Source organism: Schistocerca gregaria, chromosome 1 (genome assembly GCF_023897955.1).
Source record: "Schistocerca gregaria isolate iqSchGreg1 chromosome 1, iqSchGreg1.2, whole genome shotgun sequence".
In the NCBI taxonomy this organism is placed as follows: Eukaryota; Metazoa; Arthropoda; class Insecta; order Orthoptera; family Acrididae; genus Schistocerca; species Schistocerca gregaria.
This window is the reverse complement of record NC_064920.1, coordinates 893,566,109-893,578,179: the sequence shown is the minus strand read 5'-3', so window position 1 is coordinate 893,578,179 and position 12,071 is coordinate 893,566,109. Positions and strand designations below refer to the sequence as shown.

The following is a 12,071-nucleotide window of genomic DNA, read 5'->3' as shown; positions in this document are numbered from 1 at the left end:
ACATTTGGTGTATGTGCGAATTACGCAAGATAAAGAGGAATAGCTCAAAAGCTTCGAATATGTCCATTGTGTTACATCTATCTGTGCTTCGGAAAATTGTGGTGTAGCTATGTACTTGAAGTAGTTGGGCAGGCCAGCATATGACAAGTGACTTAACATTACTTAATGACATCTGCTAAAAACAATTAAGAATTTCTGAAGATATGGAATGAAAAAACAACAGAAATGAAGAAAAAGTAATTTATTCCAACACTTCACAATTTCTTTTGCCTTTTAATTTGGTATCACCAAAAGAGCAAATAACATACAATTAACATTGTGGACGCAGGCTAATTTGTGACCTATATATTCAGTTAGTAACACGTCCCTATGATGAATTCAAATTAACTTTTGTTAGATGAAATATTCCGTACAAGTAAATTTCTCTGTAAAATCAAGGGTGGGTGGAAAAGGTTAAATTTGAGCAGCATACTGTAAATGACTCGTGTTGAATAATTTGACCCATTATGCTCCAAGTTTAAACACACTGTACAGTACACTGACAATGGACATTTAGAAGATATGTTAAATATATCGGAAACTAGCTTCTGCTTGTACATATCACTTAGTGATGATACCTAGTAAGAGACAAAAACTGTGCACAGGCACAGTAAATTGGCAAGATAAAAAAAGCCACTATGATGAGTCGTATCACTGTTGCTAAATGAAAGTTATTTGTGGGGTGCTTTATATTACTGTATAATAATCTGTTACGTAAGATAAAGCAGTGCTCTTACCATTTCATAGAATTTGTGATTTATTTGATAAGTATTGCTTGTACCTCAGACTGATACACACATTGGTGAATAGAGAAACTTCCTGAAGTCCTTTTCCACTTGTAGCATATGCTTGTAGGTTTCACTGATTCATAGTGTGTTGTGTCTTCTGAGTGACAGATTTCATTTTACTACCTTAGTACATCTAGTCATTAATTGCAACTGGCATACAATATTACTGAGAGGTTACACAGTAGTATCTTAACTGTTGTTTCTGTTTTGTCTGGTACTTACAGCTGTTTTGATGACATCCTCATTTCAAAATCAGCTTTTGTCTCCTACTGTGTGGTGTATTGTGTGCATTGTTGCAAATGTCTTTCTTGCAGATTGAAGTAGGCCAATGTTAGTGCCTTTTTGTTAATTGAAATTGTATTATGTGATATCTTCTTACTTTAGGCATTGTGTTTTTACTCTATGGTTATACACGTAATTGAAAGGGATTTTTGACAAGAAAACAAAGTATTTGTATTTTTATGTCACAGAATCACACAAAACAGCTTTATATTTTCACTTGCATTGGAAATTCCAATGAATTCAAATAGTGGATCATAACTGCTGGTTGAAGTATTTCAAAGACAGTATTGTATTGTGTACTTAAAATGGTTCCAGAAAGACAATTTTCTTTGTACCTGTAGCTTTTCATTGTTACTTTTTACCTGTGTGCATACATTGTGTGTGTTTGAACTGTCATAATATCTGTTACAAGTAATATAACTTTTGTTTTGCACTTCTTGCTGAAAGAGGAGCAGTTTATTCACTAAATTGAAAACTTTTTTTTATTTTACTTTTGTCACTGATGATACATTGTGACTGTATTTGCAATACATTATTGCTGACTAAAGTTAAATCACTGTGTTGCAGCAGAAGTTAGGCACTGAATATTTTGAATATTATAATGTCCTGTTTTATATCTTCATTTCTTTTTCCTGATTGCTTTATATGATGCTTCTGATTTCATGTTCCAAAACTTCTGTTATATTTAGTATTCAAAAACAATAGCACAGTAACTGTACAACTATTTGACATCATCATTGTACACAATTCTGATTTCTGAGTTAAAATACTGTTTGTTATGGATCATAGTATTACTAAGTGTTTTGCATAACATTATAATAATTCACTATATGACACAGAAGACATGTCCAAAATTTAGGACAGAATTGTAACTATTACCAACCCAATATATATATATATATATTTTTTAATTTTGCAAAATCTGTTAGTAAAAGAATTAGAATTGTTCACAGAACGAATGGAAGTTCCAGTATGACCCACAGGTCAGAGAGGAATTGGTTATATTAATTTGCACTCTCTCATTAGTTTGTTTTCCTCTTTAGTTATTACAGATAAAGTTAATGCTTTTCCCATCTCTTGTTATTTTGTGATCACTTGTACCAAAATTATGCTCCATACATATGGTTCAGATAGTATATGTCTGTCATGTGCACTGAAACCAATTAAGATATGTATCTTCCATGTCTATACTGACTAGCTGTTGCCACAAACATTAAAAACAAACTGTAAGGAATCATAATATTTTAAATGACTTCAGCCTAAGATATTTTAATCTTCAAGAAAGTTTGTATTTTTTGTGCATAATGTGCTATAAAAAGTCAAAGCTTATTAATAACTATTTTTCCATCACTTCAAAATCTTTCATATGAAAACACTCAAAGGCATTAAAGAACATAACCCCCCCCCCATTTAGATGTGCCTCAGTATTATTTTATTTTCTCCATTTTAAGTAAAATAAATTGTATATTAAAATTGTTTCACATGCCAAAATTATTTATATGCATATAATTTAGTTGCAACAGGGTCCACAGCTGTGATATACTTCTCGAAACAAATAAGTTTTCTTAATTGGCTGTTTTTCATTTCCATGCTATTTTGTGTATCATATTATTTTGGCTCTGTAGCCATTTTCCGGTAAAATGTTTAACCTGTTAATTATTTGTTTCAGGTTAGTTGTATAATTTTATGTGCATCTGTTGTTGGCTGGGCTTGAGAGCTATAGCCATGATAATTGTTATAGTACAAACAGTAGCACACAAGTAAGCCATTTACTATCCTCAGAATTGCGCGTGTGTGTAACCTGAAACAACACAGTACACGAAATGAATGACAGCCAGTTCTGGAAACTTATTTCTTCCAAGATATTTATATGCAGTTAATGCAAATACTGTCTGGATTCAATAACTGCTTTAGAATTGTACCTTTTAACGCTATGGACTATGGGTTTCAGTTCTCAGTGATCGTCAACAGATTTGCGAGTGTGCCTGTATAGTATATATACTTAACATCTCATCAGAAATGATGTAAAATACAAGTAATATCTGTAAGATTTTGTGATCTGTAACCTGTAGACCATTGTAACAATGCACCCAGCAGTATTAAAATGTTCTATTTTTTCATAGTGTGAAATAGTGATGCAATAATCATGTTTCTCAGTAACTTCATTTTTTTGTGTCATTTAGTAAAGCAAATTAAATTTCCTGTTGGTATTGCAGTTTTAAGAATTGTTTTCAGAAATAAATGAAGAAGACCATATGCATTTCTTAAAATATTTTATTCTTGTGTCCTGGTGTAGACATCTATTCTGGTTTCCTGTTTAATCCAAATACCTTCTTCCAAATCCAGCTTCGGGTAAAGTCTCATTACAAAGTAAACAGAAGAACTTATCACCCTCCATTGTTTCCCAGATCTTCCCAAGTTCAGTCAGTGTATATTAGAATGCTTAAAGTGATAGTTTCTCAAGGAGCAGTCTCTCATTAATTTGCAGCTGCGTTGTATATTACCACCAATAGTCCACAGAGCGGAGAGGCTTTGAATAAATATTATGCTAAATGCATTTGGTAAGAAATGGGCAGATGACTAGTGTGAAATCATCACATTATGTATTTTTCTTCTGCATGTATAGAAAAGATGTTGCATATAGAGAACAGTGCAAGAGTTTGCATTTATGCTACACAAATGTGTTACATCTATATTTTAGCTCAAAGACTGATCCTTTTCCACCTCATTTTGCCTTTATCCTCAGCTGATAGCAGGTAAGAGTTTTTCTTACAATACTGTATTCTCTGCTAAGACAATTTTCTGGTGTTTGGTGTGATCTACAATCTCATTTATACAAGTGTTGCTCATAACGCTCACAAGCAAACAGTTTAATATTTTCTCTAGAGAGATATCTCATTATTCTAATAAATTTAAGGTGAAAGAGTGAGAAATTTTAGTTGCTTTCAATGTGAAGGGTGCCCATCTTTCTTTATATATATATATATATTTTAAAAACAAAGACTCCAAGACTTACCAAGCCGGAAAGCGCCGGCAGACAGGCACATGAACAAAACACACACACACAAACACACACACAGAATTACGAGCTTTCGCAACTGGCAGTTGCTTCATCAGGAAAGAGGGAAGGAGAGGGAAAAATGAAAGGATGTGGGTTTTAAGGGAGAGGGTAAGGAGTCATTCCAATCCCGGGAGCGGAAAGACTTCCCTTAGGGGAAAAAAAGGACAGGTGTACACTCGCACACACACATATCCATCCGCACATACACAGACACAAGCAGACATATTTAAAGGCAAAGAGTAAGGGCAGAGATGTCAGTCGAGGCGGAAGTACAGAGGCAAAGAAGTTGTTGTTGTGCGCGCGCGTACACCTGTCCTTTTTTTCCCCTAAGTGAAGTCTTTCCGCTCCCGGGATTGGAATGACTCCTTACCCTCTCCCTTAAAATCCACATCCTTTCATTTTTCCCTCTCCTTCCCTCTTTCCTGACGAAGCAACTGCCAGTTGCGAAAGGTCGTAATTCTGTGTGTGTGTTTGTGTGTTTTGTTCATGTGCCTGTCTGCCGGCGCTTTCCCGCTTGGTAAGTCTTGGAATCTTTGTTTTTAATATATTTTTCCCAAGTGGAAGTTTCTTTCTATAGATGGGCGCCCCTCACATTGAAAGCAACTAAAATTTCTCACTCTTATATATAAAAAAATCAGAGTGTTAGAAATCAATGTGGGACATATGATGAATGTATCCATTAGGACTGTGTGGCAAAATCTGGTGCTAATGGACTAAAGCAGCAGGTGACCAATGCAAGGGCTTTATTGGATTTCTTTTGTGCCCATGTGGATGACCCCACACTTTACTTTGTTTAGTGCTAATTGCCACTTTTCGCACCATACAGCAATTCTCTCTAGATACTTTTGTAACTGGAAGCGATCATCTGATGCTTTTACTAGGTGGTAAATTACAGCATCATCTGCAAACAATCTAAGCGGGCTGCTCAGATTATCACCTAGATCATTTATATAAATCAGGAACAGTAGAGGGCCTATGACACTACCTTGTAGAATGCCAGATATCACTTCTGTTCTACTCGATTTACCATCTGTTACTACAAACTGTGACCTCTCCGAAAGGAAATCACGAATCCAGTCACACAACTGAGACGATACTCCATATGCAGGCAACTTTATTAATAGTTGCTCGTGAGGAACAGTATGAAAAGCCATCAGGAAATCTAGAAATATGGGATCGATCTGAGATCCCTTGTCGACAGCACTCATTACTTAATGGGAATAAGGAGCTAGCTATGTTGCACAAGAACGATATTTTCTGAATCCGTGTTGGTTATGTAGCAATAAGTCATTTTCTTCAAGATGATTCATAATGTCGAGTACAGTATACGCTCCAAAATCCTACTGCAAATTGAGGTCAGTAGTATGGGTCTGTAATTCAATGGGTTATCCCTACTTCCTTTCTTGAATATTGGTGTGACCTGTGCTACTTTCCAGTCTTTAGCAAAAGACCTTTCGTCAAGTGAACGGTTGTATATGATTGCTAAGAGGGGCACTACTGTGTCTGCATACTCTGAAAGAAACCTGACTGGTATACCATCTGGACCAGAAGACTTGCCTTTCTTTGGTGATTTAAGTTGTTTCACAACACCTAAGGTATCTACTTTTATGTCACTCATGCTAACAACTGTTCTGGTTTAGAATTCTGGAATATTTATTTAGTCTTCTTTCGTGAAGGAATTACAGAAAACTGTATTTAGTAACTCCGCTTTACTGACACCATCGTCGGTAACATTTGCATCGCTATTGTGCAGTGACGGTATTGACTGTGTTTTGCCACTGGTGTAATTTACATAGGACCAGTCTCTCTTTGGTTTTTTTACCATATTTTGAGACAATGTTTCATTGTAGAAATTATTAAAAGCATCTCGCATTGACGTCCACACTAAATTTCGAGCTTCCGTGAAACTTAGCCAGTCTTGGGATTTTGTGTGTTCTGAATTTGGCATGCTTTTTTCATTGCTTCTGCAACAGTGTTCTGACATGTTTTGTGTACCTTGGTGGATCAGACCTGTCTCTTATCAACGTACAAATCCATCTATTGCTGTCGATACTGTATCTTTGAAATTGAGCCATATCTGGTCTACACTTACATAATTAGCTTGGAAGGAATAGAAACTCTCTCGTAGGAAGGCATCAAGCAAATTTTTATCTACTGTTTTAAATAGATATATTTTGCTTTTATTTTTAGTGGTTTCGGTTGATATGGTTTTGAGCCTTGCTACAATGACCTTTTCGCCAACAAATCGAGCGTAGATTGAAGTCTCCACCAATTATAACTGTATGAGTGGGGTACTGATTTGTAATGAGATTCAAGTTTTTCCTCTCCTACCTTCCTAACTTCATCAGAGTATTTGTATTCAAAGAATGTAAACTCCACATTACTCTAGTGTTTAAAACAAACAGATCTTGAGTTTTCCAGTATATAAAAAGCTGATAGTGGTCTCTGTAAAGTTACACCAGTGCTTTTTTTTAAGTATTAAATAAAAACAACAGCTTAGCAATATTAGAGAAGCAGTGTATTTTTTCACAAAGTGGTTTTTTTTCTGATCCACATAGAAAGTAATCCAGCAGCAGTTCCTATCAGTGTGAATAGATCAGCATTAGTCATAATTTATTGTTAGTATAATTTACACAGGTAGCCTTCCATGGCTGATTCTTCCTGTTAATGTCTTAATCTGACTCATCCCTCATCCATTGGGATTTATAGAATATGATGATGGTAGAGAGACACCAAACTGTGAGTACAACAAGCAGTATCAAATGGATATAAGTTGCAATAGTTCTGCAGAGACTAAGACACTTGTGTGGAAAGCTGTGCCAAACCAATCTTTGGACTACTGCAACAACAACAACACAGCAATGTGTGTGCAAATGAATGAATGGTCGAAATGGATTCAACTCTGTGAGATCATTTCTAGAGTTCTATATCTCACTTGGTAAAAGCAGAATCCTTACAGGACTACTTTCTTTCTTGTTTGTCTGCTATAAACCCTTTTCCTTGGGGATGGGTGTGATGGTGGTTGTTGGGATGTTTAAGGGGGACTAAACAGCTAAGGTCATCAGTCCCCCCATTCCAAAAACAGGCGAAACAAAAATTTACGGAACAGGTAAAACCCCAAGGGGGGAGGAGACGCCCCTCCCCCCAGTCACTGAAAGAACACCAATGTGGCAGCGAACACTAGAGACAAGAAGAGTACAGACGAACACCGGACAGAAAGAAACAGAAGAAAAGAGGGCCGGAGACTGGTTGACTGATCATGAGAACAAAAAATGGGAAAGAGTCAACCATCCAAATACACACATTAAAATCTGCAACCAATGAGATACTCGAGGACAAGATACACAGAAAGGGAAAGGGGCAGGTCCCCACTAAATGGAACCATAAAAAGGACTACCACAGATAAAATTTAAAACGTCGTCAGCCATGGAGGCATCGTCGCATAAAACCAAGAGCAACGTGCCCGAGAGATTAAAAGTCTGCCGGAGAGTGCGCAGGCGGGGACACTCCAACAAAATGTGGGCGACTGTCAACCGGGACCCACACTGACACAGGGGGGGATCCTCCTGACGCAAAAGATGTCCGTGCATCAGGTAGGTATGGCCGATGCGGAGCCGACACAGGATGACAAAGTCCCTGCGAGAAGCCCGCAGGGAAGTTCAAATTTGTGTCACATACTAAGCTCTATGGTCCCTTGGTGGTGTAATAAATGTAAGCTTCTAAGTGAATCCAATTAAAAAGATATGGTTATTTATGTCACATTTTGATTTTCACAAACTTACTCATTAAAACCTATAGGATACTTTCCACTGACCTAGACTCGCGAAATTTGCCCAGAAGCAAGGTTTCACAACACAAGTAAAGGAAAAATTAGAGACTTGTTAATTTGTAGTTATATCACAAGAAAAAAAATATTTCTTTTGCCATTTATTATCTGACTTCAAACTTAAAATTAAAACATTCTCAAAAGTTTTGGAATTTCCAGGATCACAATCTTGCCAGTTGTTGTTGTGGTCTTCAGTCCTGAGACTGGTTTGATGCAGCTCTCCATGCTACTCTATCTTGTGCAAGCTTCTTCATCTCCCAGTACCTACTGCTACCTGCATCCTTCTGAATCTGCTTAGCGTATTCATCTCTTGGTCTCCCTCTACGATTTTTACCCTCCACGCTGCCCTCTAATACTAAATTGGTGATCCCTTGATGCCTCAGAACATGTCCTACCAACCAATCCCTTCTTCTAGTCAAGTTGTGCCACAAACTCCATTTCTCTCCAATCCTATTCAATACTTCCTTATTAGTTATGTGATCTACCCATCTAATCTTCAGCATTCTTCTGTAGCACCACATTTCGAAAGCTTCTATTCTCTTCTTGTCCAAACTAGTTATCATCCATGTTTCACTTCCATACATGGCTACACTCCATACAAATACTTCCAGAAATTACTTCCTGACACTTAAATCTATACTCGATGTTAATTAATTTCTCTTCTTCAGAAACGCTTTCCTTGCCATTGCCAGTCTACATTTTATATCCTTTCTACTTCGGCCATCATCAGTTATTTTGCTCCCTAAATAGCAAAACTCCTTTACTACCTTGTCTCATTTTCTAATCTAATTCCCGCAGCATCTTCCAACTTAATTCGACTACATTCCATTATCCTCGTTTTGCTTTTGTTGATATTCATCTTATATTCTCCTTTCAAGACACTATCCATTCCGTTCAAATGCTCTTCCAAGTCCTTTGCTGTCTCTGACAGTATTACGATGTCATCGGCGTACCTCAACATTTTTATTTCTTCTCCATGGATTTTAGTACCTACTCCAATTTTTTTTTTTTTTTTTTTTTTTTTTTTTTTTTTTTTTTTTTTTTTTTTTTGTTTCCTTCACTGCTTGCTCAATATACAGATTGAATAACATCGGGGAGAGACTGCAACCCTGTGTCACTCCCATCCCTTTCATGTCCCTCGACTCTTATAACTGCCATCTGGTTTCTGTACAAATTGTAAATAGCCTTTCGCTCCCTGTATTTTACTCCTGCTACCTTCAGAATTTAAAAGAGAGTATTCCAATCAACATTATCAAAAGCTTTCTCTAAGTCTACAAATGCTAGAAACGTAGGTTTGCCTTTCCTTAATCTAGCTTCTAAGATAAGTCATAGGGTCAGTATTGCCTCTCGTATTCCAATATTCCTACGGAATCCAAACTGATCTTCCCCGAGGTCAGCTTCTACTAGTTTTTCCATTCGTCTGTAAAGAATTCGCGTTAGTATTTTGCAGCTGTGACTTATTAAACTGATAGTTTGGTAATTTTCACATCTGTCAACAACTGCTTTCTTTGGTATTAGAATTATTATATTCTTCTTGAAGTCTGAGGGTATTTCGCCTGTCTCATACATCTTGCTCACTAGATGGTAGAGTTTTGTCAGGACTGGCTCTCCCAAGGCCGTCAGTAGTTCCAATGGAATGTTGTCTACTCCGGGGGCCTTGTTTCGACTCGGGTCTTTCAGTGCTCTGTCAAACTCTTCACGCAGTATCGTATCTCCCATTTCATCTTCATCTACATCCTCTACCATTTCCATAATATTGTCCTCAAGTACATCGCCCTTGTATAGACCCTCTATATACTTCTTCCACCTTTCTGCTTTCCCTTCTTTGCTTAGAACTGAGTTTCCATCTGAACTCTTGATATTCATACAAGTGGTTCTCTTATCTCCATAGGTCTCTTTAATTTTCCTGTAGGCAGTATCTATCTTACCCCTAGTGAGATAAGCCTCTACATCCTTACATTTGTCCTCCAGCTTAGCCATTTTGCACTTCCTGTCGATCTCATTTTTGAGATGTCTGTATTCCTTTTTGCCTGCTTCATTTACTGCATTTTTATATTTTCTCCTTTCATCAATTAAGTTCAATATTTCTTCTGTTACCCAAGGATTTCTACTAGCCCTCGTCCTTTTACCTACTTGATCCTCTGCTGCCTTCACTACTCCATCCCTCAAAGCTACCCATTCTTCTTCTACCGTATTTCTTTCCCCCATTCCTGTCAATTGCTCTCTTATGCTCTCCCTGAAACTCTGTACAACCTCTGGTTCTTTTAGTTTATCCAGGTCCCATCTCCTTAAATTCTCGCCTTTTTGCAGTTTCTTTAGTTTTAATCTACAGGTCATAACCAATAGATTGTGGTCAGAGTCCACATCTGCCCCTGGAAATGTCTTACAATTTAAAACCTGTTTCCTAAATCTCTGTCTTACCATTATATAATCTATCTGAAACCTGTCAGTATCTCCAGCCTTCTTTTATGGTTCTTGAACCAAGTGTTACCTATGATTAAGTTGTGCTCTGTGCAAAATTCTACCAGGCGGCTTCCTCTTTCATTTCTTTGCCCCAGTCCATATTCACCTACTACGTTTCCTTCTCTCCCTTTTCCTACTACTGAATTCCAGTCACCCATGACTATTAAATTTTCGTCACCCTTCACTATCTGAATAATTTCTTTTATTTGATCATACATTTCTTCAATTTCTTCGTCATCTGCAGAGCTAGTTGGCATATAAACTTGTACCACTGTAGTAGGTGTGGGCTTCGTATCTATCTTGGCCACAATAATGCGTTCACTATGCTGTTTGTAGTAGCTTACCCGCAATCCTATTTTCCTATTCATTATTAAACCTACTCCTGCATTACCCCTATTTGATTTTGTGTTTATAACCCTGTAGTCACTTGACCAAAAGTCTTTTGTTTCTCCTGCCACCGAACTTCACTAATTCCCACTATATCTAACTTTAACCTATCCAATTTCCCTTTTTAAATTTTCTAACCTACGTGCCCGATTAAGGGATCTGACATTCCACGCTCCGATCCGTAGAACGCCAGTTTTCTTTCTCCTGATAACGACATCCTCTTGAGTAGTCCCCACCCGGAGATCCGAATGGGCAACTATTTTACCTCAGGAATATTTTACCCAAGAGGACGCCATCATCATTTAATCATACAGTAAAGCTGCATGCCCTCGGGAAAGATTACGGCCGTAGTTTCCCCTTGCTTTCAGCCGTTCGCAGTACCAGCACAGCAAGGCCGTTTTGGTTATTGTTACAAGGCCAGATCAGTCAATCATCCAGACTGTTACCCCTGCAACTACTGAAAAGGCTGCTGCCCCTCTTCAGGAACCACACGTTTGTCTGGCCTCTCAACAGATACCCCTCCGTTGTGGTTGCACCTACGGTAAGGCCATCTGTATAGCTGAGGCACGCAAGCCTCCCCACCAACGGCAAGGTCCATGGTTCGTGGGGGGATCTTGCCAGTATCAGTGTCAATAACAGGCAGAAATCATCCAGATTGAACTGTTTATATAAATTATTAAATTCTTATGGAATGCTCACAGTACTCCTACTCGCACCAGGCCAATTTTTTAACTACTAGACTTTATTCAATTTTCTCTGGTCCTATCCATCTTGGAACAACGCATCAAGTAAAAGCAGACAACTGAAAACCAGATCTATTGCAGAGCTTTGAAAGATCTGAAAAGACTCATCTGCTACATTATTTTGCAAAATATATTTATAACCCTTGGTCTAAAATCAACAACATAGTGAACAGCCTCCTTGACAAAGATCTGCTAGGCCATTGGGATATTGCTAATGACACATTACTCTTCGTACCTCCAATGAGCAGCATGAAGGAAGATTTTAACTTTACCTTTAGCAGATAATGTAGTTGATTAAATATAAGACCTAACTGTTAGTCGCATACTAAGTGCATAGAGGAGAAAAATGTGTCGTATGGTGTGTTCCAAGTACTTCATGCCATCAGGATTCCACACTAAGCCTCCGGTCCTTCCAAGCTCCCCTGGCTCAATTACAAATAATAATCTCACTTGTGAATGACTAGTTTGACTATGAGAAAGGA

At 37.6% G+C, this 12,071-nt stretch overlaps 1 protein-coding gene across 2 annotated transcripts in view; it reads left to right on the top strand.

Annotated features, from left to right (window-relative positions):
• Positions 1-12,071, top strand: part of LOC126273842 (TRPL translocation defect protein 14) — a 249,328-nt gene that overhangs the window by 171,655 nt on the left and 65,602 nt on the right. The window lies entirely within an intron of this gene.